The sequence below is a fragment of the Oryx dammah genome, unplaced genomic scaffold, assembly GCF_014754425.2.
Source record: "Oryx dammah isolate SB20612 unplaced genomic scaffold, SCBI_Odam_1.1 HiC_scaffold_29, whole genome shotgun sequence".
NCBI lineage: Eukaryota > Metazoa > Chordata > Mammalia > Artiodactyla > Bovidae > Oryx > Oryx dammah.
Window position 1 is genome coordinate 62,275,548 of NW_024070213.1, and position 27,212 is coordinate 62,302,759.

The 27,212-nt window shown below is 40.0% G+C and overlaps 1 pseudogene; it reads right to left on the reverse strand.

Annotated features, from left to right (window-relative positions):
- Positions 1–807: 807 nt before the first annotated feature.
- LOC120858062 lies at positions 808–27,212 on the reverse strand (annotated as a pseudogene).

Consider the following 27,212-nt stretch of genomic DNA (forward strand, 5'->3'; position numbering starts at 1 on the left):
TCAAGACTCAGAAGACTCTACAGTTTTGACTGTTTTGAATCTGTAAATTAAGTTGAGGAGAATTGACATCTTTTTAATAATGATTCTCTTTATACATTAACATGGCCTCAATTTATTTAGATATTTTAAATGTTTATTAATAAAGTTTATAATTCTTTCTTATAAAGATCTTTGGTGCTTATTTTTAGCTTCTTCACATTTTTAAAATGCCATAAATTTTATCTTTTTAAAAACTATGCATTTGAACTCTTTGCTGTTGGTTTAGAAGGACAATTGATTTTATATTCAGATATCATGTTAAGTTCAACTGTTTATTAAAAAAAATCTGGTGATTTTTTTCAGCGGTTTCTGTATAGATAATATATCATACACAAATAAAGTTGTTTCTTCCTTTCTAGTACTTAAATTCATTTATTTTGTTTTCTTGCCTTACTTCACTGACTTAGATCTCCCATTGCATCTCACTTTATCTTCTTTGCTTTTTAACGATTGTTTCATTATTTTTAATTTCTTTGTTTCTCTGTTCCACATTCTTGCTCACTTCTTCAGCATTATAGTCTATTTCACAAATGCTCTTTCAGTGGGTCTAGCCACACAGTAAACTTGTTCACTGAGTTTTAATTTTAATTATGAGATTTTTAATTTCTAAGGATTCTATTAAAATTTTTTCTAAAGCCTTTCTCTGAATGCAGAACACTTCTTTATTACAGCAAGATGTAAGACAAATAAACATTAAGTGTTCATAACCACACTAGCCATTATTATGACTGATAGTATTATTCAGCTTGCTCAAATTTGGGGGGATAGCTATATACCACTCTTGAAATTCACTGACCATGTGGTGATGTTGAAAGGCACACTGAGGCCCTGTCTCTCGACCTCTGGTACAGCCAGGTCAGCTCATGGTTCCCACATAGAAAGGTAAAGGGCATGGCACGGAAGCGGGGTCAGAGGCGGGTTATGAGAGGAAGATCTTTTGGATTCCAAGCGGACAGGATGATTCTTCTGTTTTCAGGGCTGGTTTTGATTGTGTCAATCACCTTCGAAGTTGATTATTCCTTGATCTGAATAATCTGAGTGCACATCTTTGTATGTGAAAGTGAAGTCACTCAGTCATGTACGACTCTTTGCGACCCCATGGACTGTAGCTTACCAGGCTCCTCTGTCTATGGGATTTTCCAGGCAAGGATACAGGAGTGGATTGCTATTTCCTTCTCCAGGAGATCTTCCCAACCCAGGGATTGAACATGGGTCTCCCTCATTGTAGGCAGATGCTTTACCACCTGGGCCACCAGGGAAGTCCTTTGTATATGGAGCCCCAAAAGCCTCCACTGAAACCTGTAAACTGGGCCTTCACCCCCTTCTTTTCTGGTGAAGAGTTCCAGGCTGTCCAAGAAATCTTGGGACGCATGGGAATCCTAGATATTCACCCTGCTTGGAAGGCATCTCCTTAATGTTTGTGGATCCCTTGATGGATAAACCACAGCAACTCCTTGCAAACACCTTTTCAGAAAACACATTTGAGTGTCAGCAGAGGAAATTCACCTCTCAGTCTGTAGCACACTTGTGTTGCTGCTGCTGCTGCTAAGTCACTTCAGTTGTGTCTGACTCTCTGTGACCCCATAGACGGCAGCCCACCAGGCTCCCCCGTCCCTGGGATTCTCCAAGCAAGAACACTGGAGTGGGTTGCCATTTCCTTCTCCAATGCATGAAAGTGAAAAGTGAAAAGTAAAAGTGAAGTCACTCAGTCGTGTCCGACCCTCAGTGACCCCATGGACTGCAGCACAACAGGCCTCCCTGTCCATCACCAACTCCTGGAGTTCACTCAGACTCATGTCCATTGAGTCAGTGATGCCATCCAACCATCTCATCCTCTGTCAGTCCCTTCTCCTCCCGCCTTCAATCTTTTCCAGCATAGGGTCTTTTCTGATGAGTCAGTTCTTCACATCAGGTGGCCAAAGTATTGGAGTTTCAGCTTCAGCATCAGTCCTTCCAATGAATATTCAGGAATGATTTCCTATAGGATGGAATGGTTGGATCTCCTTGCAGTCCAAGGGACTCTAAAGAGTCTTCTCCAACACCATACTTCAAAAGCATCAATTCTTTGGTGCTCAGCTTTCTTTATAGTCCAAATCTCACATCCATACATGACTACTGGAAAAACTAAAGCTTTGACTAGATGGACATTTGTTGGCAAAGTAATGTCTCTTCTTTTCAATATGATGTCTGGGTTGGTGATAACTTTTCTTCTGAGGAGCAAACATCTTTTAATTTCATGGCTGCAGTCACCATATGCAGTGATTTTTGGAGTCCCCCAAAATAAAGTCTCTCACTTTCCGTTGTTTCCCCATCTATTTGCCAAAGCAAAACCAACACCCAGTTGTGAATGTGACTGGTGACAGAAGTGAAGTCCGATGCTGTAAAGAGCAATATTGCATAGGAACCTCTGGAATGTTAGGTACGTGAATCAAGGCAAATTCAGTTCAGTTCAGTCGTTCAATCGTGTCTGACTCTTTGCGACCCCATGAATTGCAGCACACCAGGCTTCCCTGTCCATCACCAACTCCCAGAGTTCACTCAGACTCACGTCCATAGAGTCGGTGATGCCATCCAGCCATCTCATCCTCTGTCATCCCCTTTTCCTCCTGCCCCCAATCCCTCCCAGCATCAGAGTCCTTTCCAGTGAATTAACTCTTCGCATGAGGTGGCCAAAGTACTGGAGTTTCAGCTTTAGTATCATTCCTTCCAAAGAACACCCAGGACTGATCTCCTTTAGAATGGACTGGTTGGATCTCCTTGCAATACAAGGGACTCTCAAGAGTCTTCTCCAACATCACAGTTCAAAATCATCAATTCTTCGGTGCTCAGCTTTCTTCACAGTCCAACTCTCACATCCATACATGACCACTGGAAAAACCATAGCCTTGACTAGACAGACCTTTGTTGGCAAAGTAATGTCTCTGCTTTTCAATATGCTATCTAGGTTGGTCATAACTTTCCTTCCAAGGAGTAAGCGTCTTTTAATTTCATGGCTGCAGTCACCATCTGCAGTGATTTTGCAGCACCCCCAAAATAAAGTCTGCCACTGTTTCCACTATTTCCCCATCTATTTCTCACGAAGTGATGGAACCAGATTCCATGATCTTCGTTTTCTGAATGTTGAACTTTAAGCCAACTTTTTCACTCTCCTCTTTCACTTTCATCAAGAGGCTTTTTAGTTCCTCTTCACTTTCTGCCATAAGGGTGGTGTCATCTGCATATCTGAGGTTATTGATATTTCTCCCAGCAATCTTGATCCCAGCTTGTGCTTCTTCCAGCCCAGCGTTTCTCATGATGTACTCTGCATACAAGTTAAATAAGCAGGGTGACAATATACAGCCTTGACGTACTCCTTTTCTTATTTGGAACCAGTATGTTGTCCCATGTCCAGTTCTAACTGTTGCTTCCTGACCTGCATACAGATTTCTCAAGAGGCAGGTCAGGTGATCTGGTATTCCCATCTCTTTCAGAATTTTCCACAGTTTATTGTGATCCACACAGTCAAAGGCTTTGGCATAGTCAATAAAGCAGAAATAGATGTTTTTCTGGAACTCTCTTGCTTTTTCCATGATCCAGAGGATGTTGGCAATTTGACCTCTGGTTCTTCTGCTCTTTCTAAAACCAGCTTGAACATCTGGAAGTTCACGGTACACGTACTGCTGAAGCCTGGCTTGGAGAATTTTGAGCATTACTTTACTAGCGTGTGAGATGAGTGCAATTGTGTGGTAGTTTGAGCATTCTTTGGCATTGCCTTTCTTTGAGATTGGACTTCCCTAGTGGCTGAGACAGTAAAGTTTCTGTCTACAATGCGAGAGACCTGGGTTCGATCCCTGGGTTGGGAAGATTCCCTGGAGAAGAAAATGGCAACCCACTCCAGAACTCTTGCCTTGAAAATCCCATGGACAGAGGAGCTTGGTGCAGGCTACTGTCCATGGGGTCGCAAAGAGTCAGGCATGACTGAGCGACTTCACTTCTTTGAGATTGGAATGAAAACTGACCTTTTCCAGTCCTGTGGCCACTGCTGAGTTTCCCAAATTGGCTGGCATATTGAGTGCAGCACTTTCACAGCATCATCTTTTAGGATTTGAAATAGCTCAACTGGAATTCCATCACCTCCACTAGCTTTGTTCATAGTGATGCTTTCTAAGACCCACTTGACTTCACATTCCAGGATGTCTGGCTCTAGGTGAGTGATCATACCATCATGATTATCTTGGTCATGAAGATCTTGTTTGTACAGTTCTTCTGTGTATTCTTGCCACCTCTTCTTAATATCTTCTGCTTCTGTTAGGTCCATACCATTTCTGTCCTTTATTGAACCTGTCTTTGCATGAAATGTTCCCTTGGTACCTCTAATTTTCTTGAAGAGATCTCTAGTCTTTCCCATTCTGTTGTTTTCCTCTAGAAGTAGTCAAACAGGCGATGGCAAGAGTGAACATTGTCATTTTAGGAATCAGTGAATTAAAATGGACTGGAATGTGTGAATTTAACTCAGATGACAATTATATCTATTACTGTAGGCAAAAATCCCTTAGAAGAAATGGGGTGTCCATCATAGTGAACAAAAGAGTCCAAAATACAGTACTTAGGTGCAATCTAAAAAATGACAGAATGATCTGTTCATTTCCAAAGCAAACCATTCATCATCACAGTAATCCAAGTCTATGTCCTGACCATTAATGCTGAAGAAGCTTAAGTTGAACGTTTCTATGAAGACCTACAAGACCTTCTAGAACTAACACCCAAAAAAGATGTCCTTTTCATTATAGTGGACTGGAGTGCAAAAGTAAGAAGTCAAGAAATACCTGGAGTAACAGGCAAGTTTGGCTTTGGAATACAAAATGAAGCAGGGCAAAGGCTATTAGTGTTCTGCCAAGAGAACACACTGGTCATAGCAAACACCCTCTTCCAACAACACAAGAGTAGACTCTACACGTGGACATCATCAGATGGTCAACACTGAAATCAGATTGATTATGTTCTTTGCAGCCAGAGATGGAGAAGCTCTATATAGTCAGCAAAAACAAGGCTGGGAGCTGACTGTGACTCAGATCATGAACTCCTTATTGTCAAATTCAGACTTAAATTGAAGAAAGCAGGGAAAACCACTAAACCATCCAGGTATCCGATCAGGTATCTATCCCTGATACTTAAGCTCCCCGTGGGGCAGCAGCCACTGCAGACTGGAAGCCTGGGGGATGCCTGACTGCGGGCGAGGTGGCCCTTCCCCTTCCTGTTCCTCTTTTCCTGCCATAACTCCAGAGACTCTGCTTCTTCCTGTGAGTATTGAAGTCTTTTTCTTCTTAGGAATAGTTTCAATCCTCCCTTTAAATTTTTAAACAAAAGTAAACATACTTGTAGGTTTCTTCCTATATTTGAAGTTTACAAGTTGGTCTATGTCGTCTGCTGTTTCTGCTGCCTTTCACAGTGAGTTAAATCTTTCCCTGGTTTGGGATTTATGACTCTGATTTCCTATTTTTATCCATGAGAATTTTTGAGGCCTACATTGAAGGTGGGTTCTTCTAGGGTTTTCATTTGCTTCTGCTAGATGTCCGGGGCATTACCCATGTGAGATCATTTTATCCTGAAGTATCTATTTAAGGTTTCTCACTCCAAGGTATTATTTGTTTGGGCTACAAGCTTTAGAAAGAATCAGCTTGTGTTAAGAATTCTCAAGGGAGATTCACCCCCTCCACCCCCAAACTAGTGACAGCATTTAGGGCAGGCAGGCAATTTTATTTGCTGCCTCCTTGAACTGGGGCTGGCTGATTTCTACTTCACTCTGACGTTGTGAGTGTGGCCTTTTGTGATTCCGTGTTATAGAGGGAGGGAATCTCTTACAGAGCCTCCCACTTTAGACTGACCCTTATGATCTTTAAGGTCAGAAGATGAAGTTTCAGGACTCTGGGGTTTGGCAAATGCCATCAGAGTAAATGTTAATTTGGGGGCTCTGCTTCTCTGTGTTTCCCATTTCTCTTGATTTTTGGGTTTTAAGGACTCTTTGTTTTCTTGATGAGCCCATATTTATATTAAAAAAAAGATGTTTTCAATATTCCATCCAGAGTTTTTAATTGCTATGGAATAGCATTCTTGGCAGAGGCAAGCTGGGGTGCTTCCCCTTACTTAGGTTAGCCTTAGGAGACAAGAACTCCTTCCTTCTGGCCCTGGCCCTGAGTTGTTTTCCTTGACAACCTGACAAATCTTGGTGTAACATCTGCATCTCCTCTGTGAACATGCATATAATCTCCTCTGATTATGAACTTTTTTCAATGACTTTTAAGTATTTTTTAAAATTTGCCAAATGCCTCAGTGAAATTGACTTTACTCAGGACTACAGCAGAATGTGTAAATGGTTTCTCTTTGGGCTACTTTAAATATACTGTCTTAAATGGAAATTTCCCGGTGAAACTTGTTTATGAACAGAAATCAGTGTTGAGAAATGATGGCATATGAAATAAAATCTGGAGAAAATGTCTTGCTTATTTCTACTAGGGAGAGCAGTACCCTTGATTATAATATAGGTTTATTACTCTATCTACTTATCTTTTTGCATAGGATGAATATACTCATCATTGTAGAAAGAGATATTCCCCACTTATTTCAATTCTTGACCTAACCGTTCTGGCAACTGTCTGCCTTTCTGGTTGGACTGGACAGGGACTGAGAAGAATAAGAGAGTCTGAAGGGCTTTCAAATGCCTTCAAAGATCTTAGGAATAATGATGTCATGTGGGAGGACTGAACTCAGTTCTCAGGTCCAGTGCTGGGGAATGATGATGACACATGGTTACCCTAGACCTGAATGTGATGAACAGGGATACAGGAGCTTAGATCTATCTCAGTAGACACTTCAGAAAGTTTCTTTCCTTTTTTTCAGGTTTAAAAGCCAAAACTATATAAATTGGAGAAATTTTCTCCCTTAAGAACAGATCAAGCCTATTGTAAATGGTGGATTATATCCAAGCAATTTGTTTAATATTGTCATTATTTATACAACGGTTGTGACTTGCAAGATCTTCCATCTTCTTTGCTGCATGTGGGATCTTTTAGTTGCAGAAACCAGGATCTAGTTTCCTGACCTGGGATTGAACTCAGTCCCCTGGCATCGGGAGCTTGGAGTCTTTAGCCATTAGACCAGCAGAGAAGTCCTGGTTCCTATTAATTTTGAATGTTAATTGTTGAGATTGCTTCAGGTTGTGTATGTGAATGCATATACAACAAGTCTGCTACCTAGGAATCTTCAAGTTGCAAACTTTCAAAGGTGGGAAATGTGCCTCTGGTTTCAGCAAGGAACCAGAACCTATGCCATCAATGTCAGGCATGAGTGAAATTGAAGCTTGCCCTCCATCTCCTATTGCTGATAATCCTTTGGCTCTACCATCTCCCACCTCCTCTCCCTCCTCTAGTCAGTAACTCTTCTTGTCTGTTCACTTGATGCCAACTCCTGTACTACGGTCGTACTGTATTACTGTGCTTTTCAAGGTACTGTACTGAAAGATTAAGCATGTTTTCTTTATTTTTTGTGTTTTAAAAAATGTATTATTTGTGTGAAAAGTACTATGAACCTATTACAGTACAGTACTATATACCCAGTTGTGTTAGTTGGGTACCTAGGCTACCTTTGTTGGACTTGTCAATCAACTGAACAAATGGAACCTGGTATCAGAATGGAATGCATTCGTATGGAGGGGACTTTCTGTATTAGATATGTATGTGTGTGTGTTGCTTTGGGATGGTATCCATTCCGCCTTCTTATATTTCTATCTTAATCTCTATTACAACCAGCAAGACAGATCACCCGGAATCAGTTTCTGCCAGTCTTCCTCTGATTCATTCATTTCATTTGAAAAATATTTGAGTCTACCTTGAGCCCAGTGCTGTGCCATTCAGATTTACTTAGGTCAATAAGTATTGTACAATTTATATTTTCTAGATACTGCCTGGATGAATAACATACCCTCCTTGGACTCAAGAAAATCAGTTTTGTTAGATAGAAAAATTTAAATTATAGGAAAAATCATTTGGCAGTTTTGTATTGACACAAAAATGTAGGTTCTCTAACTTGCTGCTTGTGAAAACCTCATCGTGTGTAATTAGGAATTCTTTTTAATCCAAATGAACTACGAAACTGTTACTTGTTTCCATTCTCTTTATTTTACCTCTTTTTGAAACACTCTTAAGGTATAATGTGTCCTTTCCTTTTAGTATTTAGCAAATAAGATATATGATTGTATAATTTCCAGTATACAGAAATGACCCTTGCCAAAAACAAAGGAATTTTACCTTGTGTCTTATACTGGGGAATATTGCAGGTGGTGACATTTTCCAAGATCCTATAAGGATTTGACAGGACACAAAGGAACAAGGCTCAGGTATTGATTGGACACCAAACAAAGCTAGTGGAGGTGGTGGTATTCCATCTGAATTATTTAAAATCCTAAAAGATGATGGTGTTAAAGTGCTACATTCAATATGTCAGCAAATTTGGAAAACTCAGCAATGGCCACAGGACTGGAAAGGGTCAGTTTTCATTCTAATCCCAAAGAAAGACAATGCCAAAAAATATTTAAACTATATAATTGCACTCATTTAACATGCTAGCAAGGCAGTGCTCAGAATTCTTCAAGCTAGGCTTCAGCAGTGTGTGAACCAAGAACTTCTAGATGTACAAGTTGGACTTAGAAAAGGCAGAGGAACCAGAGGCCAAATTGCCAACATCCTCTGGATCATAGAAAAAGCAAGGAAATTCCAGAAAATCATCTATTTCTGGTTCATTGACTATGCTAAAGCCTTTGACTCTGTGGATCGCAACAAACTATGGAAAATTCTTTTTTTTTTTTGAAAATTCTTAAAGAGATGGGACTACCACCTTACCTGCCTCCTGAGAAATCTGTATGCAGTTCAAGTGCAACAGTCAGAACCAGACATGGAACAATGGGCTAGTTCCAAATTGGAAAAGGAGTACATCGAGGCTGTATATTGTCACTTTGCTTATTTAACTTATATGCAGAATACATCATGTGAAATGCCAGGTTAGATGACTCAAAAACTAGAATCAAGATTGTCAGGAGAAGTATCAACAACCTCAGATATGCAGATGATACCACTCTAATGTCAGAAAGCAAAGAGGAACTAAAGAGTTTCTTGATGAGGGTGAAAGAGGAAAGTGAAAAAGCTAGCTTAAAACTCAACATTCAAAAAATGAAGATCATGACATCCAGTCCCATCACTTCGTGGCGAGCATAAGGGGAAAAGGTGGAAACAGTGGCAGATTTTATTTTTTTGGCTCCAGTGCTGAAGCTCCAATACACTGGCCACCTGATGTGAGGGGCCGACTCACTGGAAAAGACCCTGATACTGGGAAAGATTGAGGGCAGGAGGAGAAGGGTGTAACATAGGATGAAATGGTTGGATGGCCATCACTTACTTAACAGACATGAGTTGGAGCAAACTCTGGGAGACAGTGAAGAACAGGGAAGCCTGACATGCTGCAGTCTGTAGGGTCGCAGAGAGTCAGACATGACTTAGTGACTGAACAACAGCAATGGGCTGGATAACTTGGATTTGCTTTCAACATAGAAAATTACTGTCAATAAAGAATAAGTGGGGAAAAGTAAACTATAAAAAGTTTGTTTTTTCTTTTTTAGGACTTCAGTGTTCTTATTTTCAAAGATGCTTAGAAATGTGAATGAGGCAACATGATACTGCTTGCGCGAGATTTTAAGTTAACCTGCTGGAGTGATTGAGATAGAACTGAGTAGTTTATCACTTATTTGTTTAAAAAGCAGGCTGCTTTCAGATAATAATAATAGTAGTAATAATAAGTTGTGCCACTGAGTGTTTAGTGTGTGCCAGGAATTTTTCTAAGTATGTTGTTAGCTCTAATCTTCATGACAATCTACTATGAAGCGTGAATTATTATAATCTACATTTTACAGATAAGAAAATGGAGGCACAGTAAGGTTCAGTAATTTGTCCAGATCACAACAGTGGTGAGACAAGGTTTGAACCCAGAGGATTGACTCAAGTCCATGGTTCTAAGCTTTACTATCCCCAGTTTGCCTTTTTTTTTTTTTTTTTTTTTGGTGGGAGGCCTTTAAAAACAATTTTTTTTTTTTAAATTTGGCTGTGCTGGGTCTTAGTTGCGGCATGCAACATCTTTGATCTTTTTTGCAGCACTTATTTTCTTAGTTGTGGCATGTGAGATCTAATTTCCTGACTAGGGATCAGATCGGGGTTCCCAATGTTGGAAGCTCAGAGTCTTAGCCCCTGGACACCACGCAAGTCCCAGTTTGCCTTTTAATGACAACAGCATGAACATTTGCACTATCCACCTCGTTTTCCATAATATTTTAAATCTATTAATTACGTTAGAAAATCTAATTTTTTTCTAAAAGATTTTGAAAATGCCACCCAAGACATTGCTCAATATATTAAAAGTTAAGATTAGTGGAGTCCAAATTTACAGATTGCAAGATGGGATATTTTTATTGGTGGTGGTTTATATTTTGAAAGAGTTATACTGTATGCTGTTCTCAGTTGCTCAGTCGTGTCTGACTCTTTGCGACAGCCTGTTGCCCTCCAGGCTTCTCTGTTCATGGGATTTCCCAGGCAGGAATACTGGAGTGGGTTGCCATTTCCTCCCCCAGGGCATCTTCCCGACCCAGGGATCGAACCCTTGTCTCTTGTGTCTCCTGCATTGGCAGGCAGATTCTTTACCACTGAGCCACCTGGGAAGCCCAGTTATACTGTATGCATATATCTAAAGAAGTATTATTAAAAAAGCAGAGAGAGAGAGAAAACCTCACATACACATAAAACTCCACAGTGATGAAATGGGTAATTCACAAGGATGCCTACTCTTCTAAGGGACTGGACTATTTTCTTGTAGTCTTTGAATGTTCACACTGATATTTAAAGCAATGTATCCTCATTAACCCCTTCCATTGAATGGTGGTCTACAATTATGCTTCTGTTGTGCTTCTGTCCTCCCTTGGGAAGCAAAAGATGACAGATTCAGCACAAAGCTGGACCTCACTGTATAAGTAAGTAGCCTGACTGCTGTGCACATCAGGATAACTTTCATGATGCACAGAGGTAACACAATGGAAATCACAGTTTAGAAATCCAATTTATCTTGCTGTGAATAGAATTGCCTTCAATCCTGATGACAATTAGTTTTGTTCCATAACACTGTGATAGGAATGTAACATTGAAAACTACTTGCTATCTACTAAAGCTTTCGTCTACCGTGAGTTCATGCCACAGAGAGAAAAATGTTAATTCTACTTAAGTGAGAAAACATAAAAGTGTTTTTCACAAAGAGCGGCCACAAGGTCAGAGTATGACTGCTGAGGTAATGAAGAGAAGGCATCCCTGAAACTTTTAGTTGCTTATACATTCTATTAAAGTTGCAAAATTCTGCTGATTCTTTTTTCTCAAAACCACTGGGGTTGTAGCTCAGTCACATTATGGATTAAGAGGGGAGTGATGCCAGCCTTTAATGTTTCCTGGTACTGCATAGAGCCTGCCGCTGAGGCTCTTGGCTGGCCTTGGCTTTCCTCTTTGGTCCCAGCATACTTTTCCTTTTCATCTGACTTTGCTGGTAAGTCTGTTCAGTACTTACAGTATTGTTTTGAATCCCCCCAAATCACACCTTCACGTTTACTGTGAGAATAAAAAGCCCCCTGGTACAGCATACTCTAGGAAAAAATAAAAGCCTGAAATATGGTTAACATTTTCCCACCCATCTGTCGGCAAGCACACATCAAAAGAAAATCTGTAGTTTGATAAGATTGGAATCAGACATCTTGCAACTCAACGGTGTGTGTGTTTATTGATCACTGCAGGAGTGAAGAGAGACCTGGAGCAGGGCAGACTTGAGTGGGAATCCAAGCGCCACCATTTACCAGCTTATTTGGGCAAATATTTCTGAATGAGAATTTCTTCATTGGTAAATGGGGAATAATAGCTATCTCATGTGGTTACTGTGGAGTTAAACGTTTTCTACCTAAAAGGAAAAGTGAAAGTCATCCAGTTGTGTCTGACTCTGTGACCCCATGGACAATACAGTCCATGGAATTCTCTAGGCCAGAATACTAGAATGGGTAGCCTTTCCTTTCTCCAGGGGATCTTCCCAATCCAGGGGCTGAACCCAGGTCTCCTGCATTGCAGGTGGATTCTTTAGCAGCTGAGTCACAAGGGAAGCCCAAGAATACTGGAGTGGGTAGCCTATCCCTTCTCCAGTGGATCTTCCCTACCGAGGAATCCAACTGGAGTCTCCTACATTGTACCTAGGGCGCTAGTATATCCTAAGTGTTAATTGCTAGCTATTATGATGCTATGTGACTTAGTTCCCACCTTAAGAAGATTGTTCCGGAAGGAGAGAGAAAGCATGTACGTAAATGCTTTAAAGCAGAGGGATAAAGGCTGTGAAGGAGCCTCAAAATGTCTTGATACTGGTGTTGTGGAGAGAGCCTAGAGGCTGGAATAGGCACCAACCTCTTAACTTTTTGCCCTAAACTCTCTTGGTCCCTCCAGTCTACTCTTCATAAAACAGTCAATGTTTCCTTTCTTAAATGCAAATAGGATCACACTTAAAATCCTCCCATGGTTTTACATTCTCTTTGGGAGAAAGTATGCAGTATATGAACTTCTGTTTAATTCTCCAACTTCATTTCCTTCCCTTCACCTTTCTCATTTCCAAACATATATTTCATGTGCTTGTTTTTCTGTTCAGTTGCTTAGTCGTGTCCGACTCTTTGTGATCCCATGGATTTGTAGCATGCCAGGTCTTCCCTGTCCTTCACCATCTCCTGGAACTTGCTCAAACTCATGTCCATTGAGTCAGTGATGCCATCCAACCATCTCGTTCTCTGTCATCCCCTTCTCCACCTGCCTTCATTCTTTCCCAGCATCAGGGTCTTTTCTGATGCATCAGGTGGCCAAAGTATCGGAGCTTCAGCTTCAGCATCAGTCCTTCCAATGAATATTCAGGATTGATTTCCTTTAGAATTGACTGGTTGGATTTCCTTTAGGTCCAAGGGACTTTCAAGAGTCTTCTCCAACATAACAGTTCAAAAGCATCAATTCTTTGGTGCTCAGCCTTCTTTTTGGTCCAACTCTCACACTCATACATAACTACTGGAAAAACTATAGCTTTGACTAACAGACCTTGTCAGCAAAGTAATGTCTCTGCTTTTTAATATGCTGTCTAGGTTGATCATAGCTTTTCTTCCAAGTAGCAAATGTCTTTTAATTTCATGGCTGCAGTCACCATCTGCAGTGATTTTGGAGCCCCCCAAAATAAAGTCTGTCACTGTTTCCATTGTTTCCCCATCTATTTGCCATGAAGTGATGAGACTGGATGCCATGATCTTAGTTTTCTGAATGTTGAGCTTTAGGCCAGCTTTTTCACTCTCCTCTTTCACTTTCATCAAGATGCTCTTTAGTTCTTCTTCACTTTCTTCCCTAAGGGTGGTGTCATCTGCATATCTGAGGTTATTGAAATTTCTCCGGGCAATCTTGATTCCAGTTTGTGCTTCATCCAGCTCTGCGTTTCCCATGATGTACTACTCTGCATATAAGTTAAATAAGTAGGGTGACAATATACAGCCTTGACTTACTCCTTTCCCTATTTAGAACCAGTCTGTTGTTCCATCTCCAGTTTAACTGTTGCTTCTTGACCTGCATACAAATTTCTCAGGAGGCATGAAAGGAGGTCTGGTAGTCCCATCTCTTTAAGAATTTTACACAGTTTGTTGTGACCCACACAGTCAGAGGCTTTGGCATAGTCAATACAGCAGAGTAGATGTTTTTCTGGAATTCTCTTGCTTTTTCCATGATCCAACAAATGTTGGCAATTTGATCTCTAGTTCCTCTGCCTTTTCTAAAACTAGCTTGAACATCTGGAAGCTCGTGGTTCACATACTGTTGAAGCCTAGCTTGGAGAATTTTGAGCATTACCCTACTAGCGTGTGAGATGAGTGCAATTGTGTGGTAGTTTGAGCATTCTTTGGCATTGCCTTTCTTAGGGATTGGAATGAAAACTGACTTTTCCAGTTCTGTGGCTACTGCTGGGTTTTCCACATTTGCTGGCATATTGAGTGCAGCACTTTCACAGCATCATCTTTTAGGATTTGAAATAGCTCAACTGGAATTCCATCACCTCCACTAGCTTTGTTTGTAGTGAGACTTCCTAAGGCCCACTTGACTTCACATTCCAGAATGTCTGGCTCTAGGTGAGTGATCACACCATCGTGATTATCTGGGTCATGAAACTCTTATTTGTATAGTTCTTCTGTGTATTCTTGCCACCTCTTCTTAATATCTTCTGCTTCTGTTAGGTCCATTTCTGTCCTTTATAGAGCCAATCTTTGCATGAAATGTTCCCTTGGTATCTCTAATTTTCTTGAAGAGATCCCTAGTCTTTCCCTTTCTGTTGTTTTCCTCTCTCTTTGCACTGATCACTGAGGAAGGCTTTCTTATCTCTCCTTGCTGTTCTTTGGAACTCTGCATTCAGATAGGTACATCTTTCTTTTTCTCCTTTGCTTTTTGCTTCTCTTTTTTTCTCAGCTATTTATAAGGCCTATCCAGGCAACCATTTTGCCTTTTTTCATTTCTTTTTCTTGGGGATGGTCTTGATTCGTGTTTCCTGTACAATGTCATGAACCTCAGTCCATAGTTCTTTAGGCACTCTATCAGATCTAGTCCCTTAAATTTATTTCTCACTTCCACTGTAAAATCATAAGGGATTTGATTTAGATCATACCTGAATGGTCTAGTGGTTTTCCCTACTTTCTTCAATTTAAGTCTGAATTTGACAATAAGGAGTTCATGATCTGAGCCACAGTCAGCTCCTGGTCTTTTTTTGCTGACTGTATAGAACTTCTCCATCTTTGGCTGCAAAGAATATAATCAATCTGATTTCAGTATTGACCATCTGGTGATGTCTATGTGTAGAGTCTTCTCTTGTGTTGTGGGAATAAGTTGTTTGCAATGACCAGTGTGTTCTCTTGGCAAAACTCTATTAGCCTTTGCCCTGCTTCATTCTGTACTCCAAGGCCAAATTGCCTATTACTCCAGGTATTTCTTGATTTCCTACTTTTGCATTCCAGTTCCCTATAATGAAAAGAACATCTTTTTTGGGTGTTAATTCTGGAAGGTCTTGTAGGTCTTCATAGAACCGTTCAACTTCAGTTTCTTCAGTGTTACTGGTTGGGGCATAGACTTGGATTACCACGATATTGAATGGTTTACCTTGAAAATGAACAGAGATAATTTTGTCCTTTTTAAGACTGCATCCGTGTACTACATTTCAGACTCTTTTGTTTACTGTGATGGCTACTCCATTTCTTCTAATGGATTTTTGCCCACAATAGTAGATATAATTGTCATCTGAGTTAAATTCACCCATTCTAGTCCATTTTTTGCTGATCCCTAAAATGTCGATGTTCACTCTTGCCATATCCTGTTTGACCACTTCCAATTTGCCTTGATTCATGGACCTAACATTCCAGGTTCCTATGCAATATTGTTCTTTACAGCATCGGAGCTTGCCTCTATCACCAGTCACACCCACAACTGATTGTTGTTTTTACTTTGGCTCCATCTCTTTATTCTTTCTGGAGTTATTTCTCCACTGATCTCCAGTCACATATTGGGCACCTCCTGACTTGGGGAGTTCAACTTTCAGTGTCCTATTTTTTTGCCTTTCATACTGTTCATGGGGTCCTCAAGGCAAGGATACTGAAGTGGTTTGCCATTCCCTTCTCCAGTGGACCACGTTTTGTCAGACCTCTCCACTATGACCCGTACATCTTGGGTGGCCCTGCACAGCATGGCTCATAGTTTCACTGAGTTAGACAAAGCAGTGGTCCATGTGATTAGTTCTTAGGATATATTTCATTAAAAAATTGACCAAATACTGTGTTTGAAAACCTTTTTAATTATTTATTTTCTTTGTGTGGTAAATTATCTTTTGTAATGACTTATACACCACTACTAATGAGTCTTCAATATTCTTGAATTCTAATAGACTTAGTTCTTGGTGGGAGGGGCACTGGAGATTAGAGTTACATTCTAAATCAATTAGTTAAAGCAACAAAAAAGCAGAGAAAAATCTGTTATGTAAATATGTGGTCACACAACAGATTCAATCTTACTGAGCCTTGTCAGGGAATGGAGAACAGCAGATGTAGAATTTTCCTGCAAATGTGAATTATTTGACTTCCTGGTTAATATCAGACTCTACAGCTTTCTTTTTTTTTATTATAAATTTATTTTAATTGGAGGCTAATTACTTTACAATATTGTATTGGTTTTGCCATACATCAACATGAATCCGCCACCGGTGTACATGTGTTCCCCATCCTGAACCCCCCTCCCACCTCCCTCCCCATACCACCCCTCTGGGTCATCCCAGTGCACCAGCCCCGAGCATCCTGTATCATGCATTGAACCTGGACTGGCGATTCATTTCACATATGATATTATACATGTTTCAATGCCATTCTCCCAAATCATCCCACCCTCGCCCTCTCCCACAGAGTCCAAAAGTGCACCTTTCTTAATAACATAGCGAACTGTGGATAATACCAGGTTTCCTTTCATCTACTTGGTTTCCAGTTTATGTTGGTGTAAGCATGTACTGGATAACAGGTTAGGAATGTAGTCAGGTTAGAAGAAAAGAAGGCAGTTGTCAGTTTACTAGTGTTGAAAGTGGGGATGAAGAAGATGCTTGCTGATCTTGCTGCTTCAGTGATGTACCCTTTGAGTACAGCTAGGGTAGGAAGAGTGAGAGAGAAGTCAGGTTAATTTTAGGGGAAAAGAGGTGGAAAGAAATGAAGGAGGAGTAGAAAGATAAAACTTACAATAGTTCTTCCCTACTGTACCAGGCACTGGCTAGACAAGTCAAGGAAATGGAAGTATGCTTGCCTGGAGAATCCCATGGACAGAGGAGCCTGGCAGGCTACAGTCCATAGGGTTGCAGAGAGTCGGACACAACTGAGCATCTAACACGCTTTCAGAACTCAAATCACTTTCACACTATCTCTTTAAAATGTGCTGGAGGGTATGTGTTGCCAATGCCATATTAGCAAGGGGTTTTAGTCTCTTCTTGGGTCTGGAATAAGATAGTGATCTTTTGAATTAAACATTTTCTTAGACTAGATGCATACTTTGGGTTGAGGCTGAGATCAAGTCTCTCACTCAGTGTTTTTGAAGAGAAATAATTAAGAACATCAGTATTATAATCACTTTCATTTTATTTTCCCAAGCCCCTAGCCTAGGGGCTGGCACACAATAAGTGCTCACTAAATGTTTATTAAATGAGTGAGTTGCACAATTACTTTTCAGATCCTATCAACCCCAAGATTGAAGGGGGAACTAAAAATATACTCATGAAAATTTTATCCAGGCAAACAATTAAAAAAGGAGGTATATCAATTGGAAATGCGATAAAGGTTGAAATAAGTGTATGCTCTCTAGAAAAGTGAATGGAAACATCACAAAAATCTGTGGATAATAATGATCTGGCCAAAAAGTTCATTAGGGTTTTCCATAAGATCTGTTGAGAAAACTCAAATGAACTTTTTGCTCAATCCAATATATAAGCTTTCAGTGCCTTGGAAATCATCCAAACCCTTGTTTTGTTGCTAAGGAATCTGAGGATCAGACATGACTGTGACGTGTGGAGGCTGCACCCCTGCTTGAGGCAGAAGCAGCTGATCCTGGTTTTCTGATTCCTCCATTCAGGTACATGTTGTTGTTTTTCAGTCATGTTGGGGGAGTGTATAATATCCTCGGTTCTGTCTTGTTGCAACAAAAATCTGAACCTATGGATGGACCAGCATTACAGTCCTCAAATGGACCAGTATTACAGCTCCGTGTTACAGGTCAGTTTTCTTTAGAAAGTAAAGGAAAATACATCCTCAAGGCATGAGGGCATGCTGACCCAAAAGACCAAAGAGAAGAGAGGCCCCCAGCTCGATTTTGGCTCCTCTTTTTATGTTTTTTCTCCTCCCCCCGGGCCTGCCCTATGTAAACTGGGCTAGCCAGGAGGGATGTTTGTTTTACCTGAAGTCCTCACTCCGGTCCTTGGACCTTCCTTTGTTCTATTTTCACAGGCTTTTCCATTCTTTGTCTTTTAGCCACCACCATTTTGAACTCCTTTTTTCTATTCTAACTACCTAACAGTCACTCAGTCGTGTCCAACTCTGCGACCCCATGGACTGTAGCCCGCCAGGTTCTTCTGTCTATGGGATTTCCCAGGCAAGAATACTGGGGCGGGTTGCCGTTTCCATTCTCCAGGGGATCTTCCCAACCCAGGGATCAAAGCCACATCTCCTTCCTGGTGGGCAGATTCCTTACCACTGAGTCACCTGGGAAGCCCATTCAGGCACATACTCCACCCTAATGTCCAACCGAGGTCAAAGGGGAGAAACTGACTTCCACATTCACTGAATTCCATGTACTTAGTTTGAGAACTCTGGGAGAAATCAGACTGTTTCCTGAGATGAGAATTGAGTGCATAAGTTATGCATTTCATAAAATAAATGAGAAAATTCAGCAGATCAAAATAAGCCTTTTTCAGTGAAGAACCAGATACAGAATAGCCTCTCAATAGACCAGATAGACCCTGCAATATTAGAGACGTTTTTGCAAAGATGACATAAAACTATTGGGATGTCTGGGAGAGAGTTAGTCTTCCATCCTACCAAGAGATTGAGTAGAATGACTGGTTCTGTTTTCAATTACCTTCATTTTCATTATCTGTGTTTGGGATGGACAATCACAATCTTAATTATTTCTGTTCTGGATAAGGTTGGAGGACAAAACTAATGATGTCATCAGAGGAAGCACACAGAGAGTGTTTACCATCCTGGAGATCAGTCAACTGAAAATTTTGCTAGCACATCACTCCTAGGGCGATGAGCTCAGTGGGAGCTGAGAGTAGCAATGAGTTGTGCCAGCTACCCACTGAGGGTGACAGTTTAAAAACAGTGGACTGAAAAATGTCATAAATTTGAAAAACAATGAACTGCCTGGTGTCAGGGTTTAGAGATTGATGGGACCTGTGCCTGGAAAGCCAGAAAGGAGTGTAGAAATTCACACCAGTTTACATTCAGAATGTCCCTTGCAAATGATTCATTAACAGCCATATAGATATATATGTATGTACACACACATACACATATACACATACATTATTTATATTGTTTTCTCTCTGTGTTTAAAATGCTCAGGAGCTGAAATTTGTTTGAACTGTTCAGTCAAGTGAAATGGTTCCTTTTGCAGTATGCAGTTAGTTTTGGTAGCTCAAGCTGCCTTTAACTTTCTTTTCGCTTTCTTCCTTTATCATTAAAGGTGAAGGGCAAGCAGGAGAGAGAGGGTTTGATTTACTTTGGTGCTCCCCCAGCGGTGCTGCTGTGTGCAGCCTGAAAGGCCCTGCGTTGCACAACATAGATGATGGTGTGAATGGTCCCCCCACCCTTCAGAGTGGCGCAGTGGGGCTGCCAGTTTAATGCAGTTGGGGGTGGCGGGGATTTGGAACAATTTAGCCACTGTTGCTTAATGACTTCAAACCTTGTGGTTGCAAACAAAAACTATGATATTTCATGAATTTGGTGGCTCCGCTGAGCTCAGTGATGTGATCAGCTGGTGGGTAGGCTGGTGGCTGGTGGGCCTAGGATGAACTTGACAGGGACACGTCATGTGTCCTTCCTGTGTTTGTTACATTTCTCCACTAGGTTAGCTTAGGCTTGTTCTCATGTTCATGATAGTTAATATACAAGCATCTTGTTAAGCTTCTGCTCAGTCCAGTTGACTGCTTTCTCTCATTCTCCAAAGCAAATCAAATGGCCATGCCCAGCGTCAAGATGAGAAGACAACTAGCTAAAGGTGTGGATACAGGGAAGTGAGAAACATTGGGACTCAGTGCAATCAGGTCTGACAGTGAGTTGGCAAACAAAAAGTTCAGGAAAGACTATCATAGATGCCAACCGTCATTACTGTTCAAGGCAGTCATGTTTTACTTTGAAGTTTGTGTTTATTCATTTATTCATCCATTCATCCATCCAAAATTCATTAGGGGACGATCTTGTTTAGACACTGTTCTGGAGGCTGGGACAAACTTTGTATTTAAAATGATTACCTGACAGGACAGGATTTTATTTGCCCTTACCACTTTCTGTTTCTTTTCTCATCTTAGATATGTGTTTTCTAAATTGAAATAAAGAGACAGAGATTTTGTTAATATAGTAGTAAGTTTGCTCTGGGCTTCCCAGGTGGCTCAGTGGTAAAGAATCAGCCTGCTAATGCGGGAGCCGCAGGAGACGTGAGCTCCACCCCGGGGTCGAGAAGATCCCCTGGAAGAGGAAATGGCAACCCACTCCCTTATTCTCTCCTGGAGAATCCCATGGACAGAGGAGCCTGGTGGGCTTTAGTCCACGGGGTCACAAAGGGTCAGACAAGTTTACTCTAAGATATTGTCAATGTTAATTGAGAAAGATTTGAAGGTCCTGGAGTCTCTTTACACAGAAATATTGCCTCTCTTGGGTGGAGCTGGGACTTGGAAGTAGAGGAAGGGGGTAGAAAAGGACCAGTGAGTTGAGGTGGGGCAGGGAGAGATGGAAGAGGGAAGAAATCCAGAAAGAGAATGTGAAACTTCAGCCGGTTTATCTGAGGTGGACTAAATTAACTGAAAGATGACTTTATGAGAAAGCAAAGAAGTTTTTGGCATATTCCTCTGGTTTCCATGTGTGTGCATAATTGGCAAGTGCTTTCTGTAATATGTTGTCTTACTACAATCTCCCAGACCTTGTGGGGATAACTAGGGCATTTCATTATGTGAGAATATTGGAGAGTTCATCATTTAGCTTGCTGAGTTCTTCCCCTCATGTTCCCTGACACCTACCCAGACTTCCCTTCATCCTTATCATGTACCAGTCACCATCAACTTTCTTTGGTTTTAGGAGTCTCTCCCTTAACCAGGATCTTGATATGTTGTTATTTTAATTTTGCCTTCTGTAGAATTCTAGCATTCTCATCTTCTTGATCTTTATTTTTCAACACCATTCCCAAATCCTAGCTTCCAGAAGATTATGTCGACTCTGGTTTCATTTATATGTGGGATATTTAGGGAGCTTCAGATAATACTAGGCACATAATAACAATTGAGTTCTTACTAAGCACTCAGTGTTACTATTCCAATCACTTTTGCTTATGTACACTCAACCGTACAACAATGATATGATTATTCTTATTCTAGATGATGGAATGGAATCACAGAGTGTCAGACAACTTGTCTGAAATAACAGAATTGGCAGAGCTGAATTTGAATCCAAGTTGTCAGTCAATACACTCAATAAATAAGGGCCATCCCTGACTGCAAGGAATGATAATGCCTTCATTTTCTGTTCCTTTTTTCTGTTACCACAACCTCTCATTGCTTCAAACATTTTCTGCCTTCATTTATTTTTAAGAAAAGCTCCACTTACATGATGTTTTGGGGTTCTCTGATAGCTCAGTTGGTAAAGAATCCACCTAGGTCGGGAAGATGGAGAAGGGATAGGCTGCCCAATCCAGTGTTCTTGGGTTTCCCTCGTGGCTTAGCTGGAAAGAATCCACCTGCAATGTGGGAGACCTGGGTTTGATCCCTGGGTTGGGAAGGTCCCCTGGAGAAGGGAAAGTCTACCCACTCCAGTATTCTGGCCTGGAGAATTCCATGGGTCCTTGGGGTCCCAAAGAGTTGGACATTACTGAGCGACTTTCACTTTCACATGATGTTTTAATTCCTGTCTTTGCCATCTCCTTTCCTGCTGTGCTCATCTCCTTTGAGACCTCACTGTTTTCATTATCTTGGCGTTTACTTCTATCACTTCATCTCTGCTAGTTCTTTCCCCTCAGTCAGCAAATATACCTAGCATTAAAAAATAAACCATCCTTTAACTTGTTACTTTCTTGAATGACAAAATTAAAAAAAATTTGGACGTTTCATAATTCACTTGATGGAATCTGCTCTCCTGGGGTTTCTGAAAATCACATCAAAGCCGACCATCTTCCCCCAGTCATACACCTTGTTCTCTTCTCTGAAGATACTTTCCTATTTCTCTGATTCTGTTTTCCTGTTTCCATGGCTCATTTTTATCCCTTCTCTTCTCACCTATCTGTGAGCATTTCCCAGTGTTCTGTGCTGTGATCTTTTAAGCTCATCTTTTTACTTTCTCCCTCAGAGATAGTGTGGTCATATAATTTATTGCCCAAATTGGGACACTGTTGTGTGGCACAAATGCTAAACTGGACGTGATGTCAGGGCAGTAGGAATAAACCAGGATTGCAGCCTTTCCCGTCTCTCTCAATTCCACATTTTCAACTCCTTACTAGTGGTTTCTGTGTCTGTTCAGGGCTTCAGATTCCACATATCCTAAATCACACTCTTCATATTTTTTTCTTTCCTTTTCTAACCAACTATTCCTGATTTCTTTACCATTTTTTCTTTCCTTTTCTAACCAACTATTCCTGATTTCTTTACCTTTGCCATCTTGCAGCAACTGAGACTTGAAAGCTTGGGTCATTTCTGAGTGCTCCCCATACACCCTGCCAATGACATCAGTGTCTAGGTTTACTGCTTTGCCTTTTATAATGTTCTATTTTATTCCTTCCTTTCCATTTTTCAATGCTGCTATTTTGGTTCAGGCCTTTATCGCTTCAAGCCAGTACTATTTTGGTAGCCTAATCCCAAATGAACTTTTTAAACTGTGCTTTCTCCTGTTATCCCAGAACTCTATGCATATCTAATTCAGGTCCTTTTTATCTCCTGTCTTGTACAGAATATTTTGGCTTTCAGTAGTTTGATTATGATATGTGTGGGTGAGAATATCTTTGAGTTTATCCCATTTGAAGTTTGTTGAGTTTCTTAGATGTGATTAATGCTTATTTTTCCCTTTACAATTGGCTGTTAACAAATATTCTTATCTTACCTTTTCTCTCCATATCTTCTTTATCCATTCATCAATAGACATTTAAGTTGTTTCCATGTCTTGGCTATTGTGAAGAGTGCTGCTATGAAGACAGAGATGCGTATATCTTTTTGAATTAGAGTTTTGTCTGGATATGTGCCCAGGAGAGGGATTGCTGGATCATAGGATAATTCTATTTTAAATTTTCTGAGGAACTTCCATTCTGTTTTCCACAGTGACTGCATCAACTTGCATTCCCACCAACTGTGTAGGAGGGGTCCCTTTTCTCCATACCCTCTCGAGTATTTACTATTTGTTGAATTTTAAATGATGGTCATTCTGATTCGTGTGAAGTGGTACCTAGTTATAGTTCTAATTTGCGTTTCTCTGATAATTAGCGATGTTGAACATTTTTTCACGTGCCTATTAGCTGTCTGTATTTCTCCATTAGGAGAAATATCTATTTAGGTCTTCTGCCCATTTTTCAAATAGGTTGCTTATTGTTTTGAGTGATATGAGCTGTTTGTATATTTTGAAAATTAAACCCTTATTGGTTATATAGTTTGCAAATACTTTCTCCCATTCTGTAGGTTGTCTTTTCATTTTGTTTATGGTTTCTTTTGCTGTGCAAAAGCTTGTAAGTTTGATTAGGTCCCATTTATATATTTTTGTTTTTATTTCTATTGCCCTGAGAGATTGACCAAAGAAAACAATGGTATGATTTATGTCAGAGTGTTTTTCGTATGTTCTTTTCTAGGAATTTTATGGTGTCATGTCTTTTGTTTAAATGTTTAAGTCATTTTGATTCAATTTTTGTGTATGGTAAAAGGGTGTGTTTTAACTTTACTGCTTTACATGAGATTGTCCAACTTTCCCAACACCACTGAAGAGACTTTTTTCTCATTATATATTTTGTGTCTTTTGTCGAAAGTTGGTAGACTGCAGGTGTGTGGGTTTATTTCTGGTCTCTCTAGTCTCTTCCATTGATCCCTGTGTTTGTTTTTGTGCCAATGCGATGTTTTGATTACTGTAGCTTTGTAGTATTGTCAGACTGGATAATTTCAATTGTTATGGTGTCAGGGTCATGGATTCTTTCCTCTGTATACTCAAATATGCTAAGTGTTCTACTGAATTTTTCATTTCAGTTATTGTACTTTTCAACTCAATAATTTTGTTCTTTTTAATAATTGCTGTCTTTTTATTGATATTCTTTCTTTGGTGAGACATTGTTCTTCTACTCTTCTTTAGTTCTGTAGACATAAGTTTCTTTAGTTCTTCTTTTTTTTTTTCTTTTCAGTTGTCTTTATTTATTTTTTTATTTAAATTTTTATTTTTACTTTATTTTACTTTACAATACTGTGTTGGTTTTGCCATACATTGACACGAATCTTTAGTTCTTTTAACATCTTTATCTGAGTTAAAGTCTTTGTCTAGTGATTCCGATACACAGCTACTTTAGGAACAGTTGATATTTATTGCCCCTCACATCCTGTATGGGTCTTATTCACTTGTTTCTTTGCATGTCTCATAATTTTTCGTTAAAATTGGAACATTTAAAATAATGTAATATAGGAATTCTGGAAGTCAGATTCCCCTCCTTACTCATGCTCGCCTGGATTGCTTATTGCTGTTTGTTTTGGCCGTTGCTGCTGCTGTGGCTTTGTTGCTGTTGTTGTTTCTTTGTTTGTTTTCTGGTTTAGTGACTTTCCTGAACTAATTCTGTAAAGTCTGTATTCTTTGTTGTGTGTGGCCACTGCAGTCTCTGCTCAGTTAGCTTAATGGTCAGTTAATGAGAAGACAGAGATTTCCTTAAATGCTTTGCACTAATTAATCTTGAAGCCTCAGCAAGGATGTGTGTGTGTGTGTGTCAGAAAATGTTTTTAATGCTGTGGCAGACAGTTTACAACACTGCCTTAGTCTTTATTTCTTGCTTGTCCAGAGCTTCATAGCCAGAGGTGAGAATTATACCCAGCCCTGAAAAAGACCTTCTAAATATCCCAAAATACACCACAACCCTTCACAGTTCCCTCTGGACATCCCATTCTCCAGCTTTTCCTCTTAAGTTTTTGGTTAGCATCTCATTTGTCCCAGCTGTTATTGCTGCCTCAGCGAGTTATTATTAAGCGATTGCTGCTGATTATTTTTGAACAATGACTCAAGGGGAAAAGGCTGTTTTTGCTGAATGAGCTCTGAATCAGGAGGAATAAAGATGAACCATGAAAGTGGGGGTTTTTAGGGATGTGCCAGGTAAGTCAAATAGTGGAATGGGGCTTTTGAATAGCCCCAAATTCATTCTTCCCTTTCTAAGGGCTTCTAGGTTGCTGGTGTTCATGATATTGTGATTGCAAGGCTGTTGGTTTTCCAGATCATTGCAGAGCTAGGGAGAGAGGAATAGGAATAGGGCTGGCTAAACAAAACTCCCTGGTTTTTTATGTAGATTCAGCTACTGTTTTGAATAAACACACCTTGGATTGTCAAAAACTTTGGCTGATTTCTAGAGTTCTGAAAAAGATAATTTTGACAATTTTCGCTAGTATTCTCATTGCTTTTTTATGGGAGGAGTGGATTTTTAGAGTTCCTTACTCAGTCAGGTTTCCCAGGTGGCTCAGTGGTAAAGAATTCACCTGCCAATGCAGGAGATGCGGGTTTGATCCCTGGGTCAGGAAGACCCTTGCAGCCCGCTGCAGTATTCTTGGCTGGGAAATCCCGTGAACAGAGGCGCCTGGTGGGCTACAGTCCATGGGGTTGTAAAGAGTCAGATATGACTGAGCACACACGCACGCACTCTGTTATTCAGAAGTCAGAGTCCTTGCATAAAATGCTTGGAGTTTCAGTTTCCACGTAATGAAATTCTTTTAATCAATTTCTGAATTTCTAAACCTTTCCCTGACCATAGCAGCTGAAAGAGATTAAAAAAAATTTTTTTTTCTACTGTATATTGCTTGTATCACATATGCCATTACCTTGAGACTTTGGGGTTCATACAAATCACTTCCAGAGATCTGGGGTCAGGAGAGTTGGAGAAAGACTAAAGGATCTACATTTTAAGCAAGTCCCAGGGAATTGGGGTGCTCACTAGCTCATAGACCAAATTTTAAGGAATACTGATCTAAATGACAATCTTAGTACTTAACATATATCAACATATATATTTTTTATTTTGTTTTGTGTTTTACATATCCGTATCTTCTCTACTAAAATACTGTTTGTATATAGGAACAATGTCCTGCACACTCTGAATCCTCAAAGGATTCAATTTATAGGCAATCTTCTAGAAGTTTGCTGAATGAATCAATAAATAAGAGCATTGTTTTCATGGGCAATAAGTTCTTAATTCCACACTAGGAGTGACCAGGTAAAACTTCTGGAATTTGTAAACTCATTGGTAAATTGAAAATTGCTAGCAATTGCTTTCTTAATTAAGAAAGCAGTTGATTTTGTAGAGATTTGAATGTAGAAAAATGACTCCAGTTGTTCTCACAAATGATTTTTTTTTTTTAAATTTTGGACATTGTCATATACATATATAGGGATTCAATTTGAGTCTTTTGGTATTACCATGGCTTTAGTTAACATTTTAAACACATGAAATGCAGTTGTAATAACTGTTTTAATGTCTTATCTGTAATGCTAACAACTGTGTCAATTCTAACTTGCTTTTTGTCCTCATTTTTGGTTGTATTTTTCTGGTTCTTTGAATATCTGGTAATTTTCTGTTTGAATAGAAGACGTTGAATTTTACATTGTTATACCCTGGATATTTTTGTATAACTATTAATATTCTTGAGCCTTGTTCATGGGAACAATTAACTTACTTGAAAACATTTGTTCTTTTGGGGTCTTGCTTTTAAGGTTATTTTGAGGAGCAGGGCAGCATTTAGTCTTGGGTTAATTATTCCCTCTGGCTACATCCATGGGGTCGCAAAAGAGTCAGGCAAGACTTGGCAACTAAACAGTTATTCCCTATTCTCAGTGCAAGTCACTTCTGTGCAAGCCATTCTACTCAGTGCCCCATGAGTCATGAGGTTTTCCAGTCTGGATGGTGGGAACAGCTGGGCATTGCTCCCTTTAATCTTCTCAGGTGGCTTCTTCAGATATCTGGAGTTATGTCTCATACCTCTTCTCTCTGATACTCTGTCTCATGGATTCTAGCTGTCTTGGTCTTCCCGTACTCCAGCTCTCTCTTTGTCTCAGTTTGTCTACTGGGCTCTGTCAT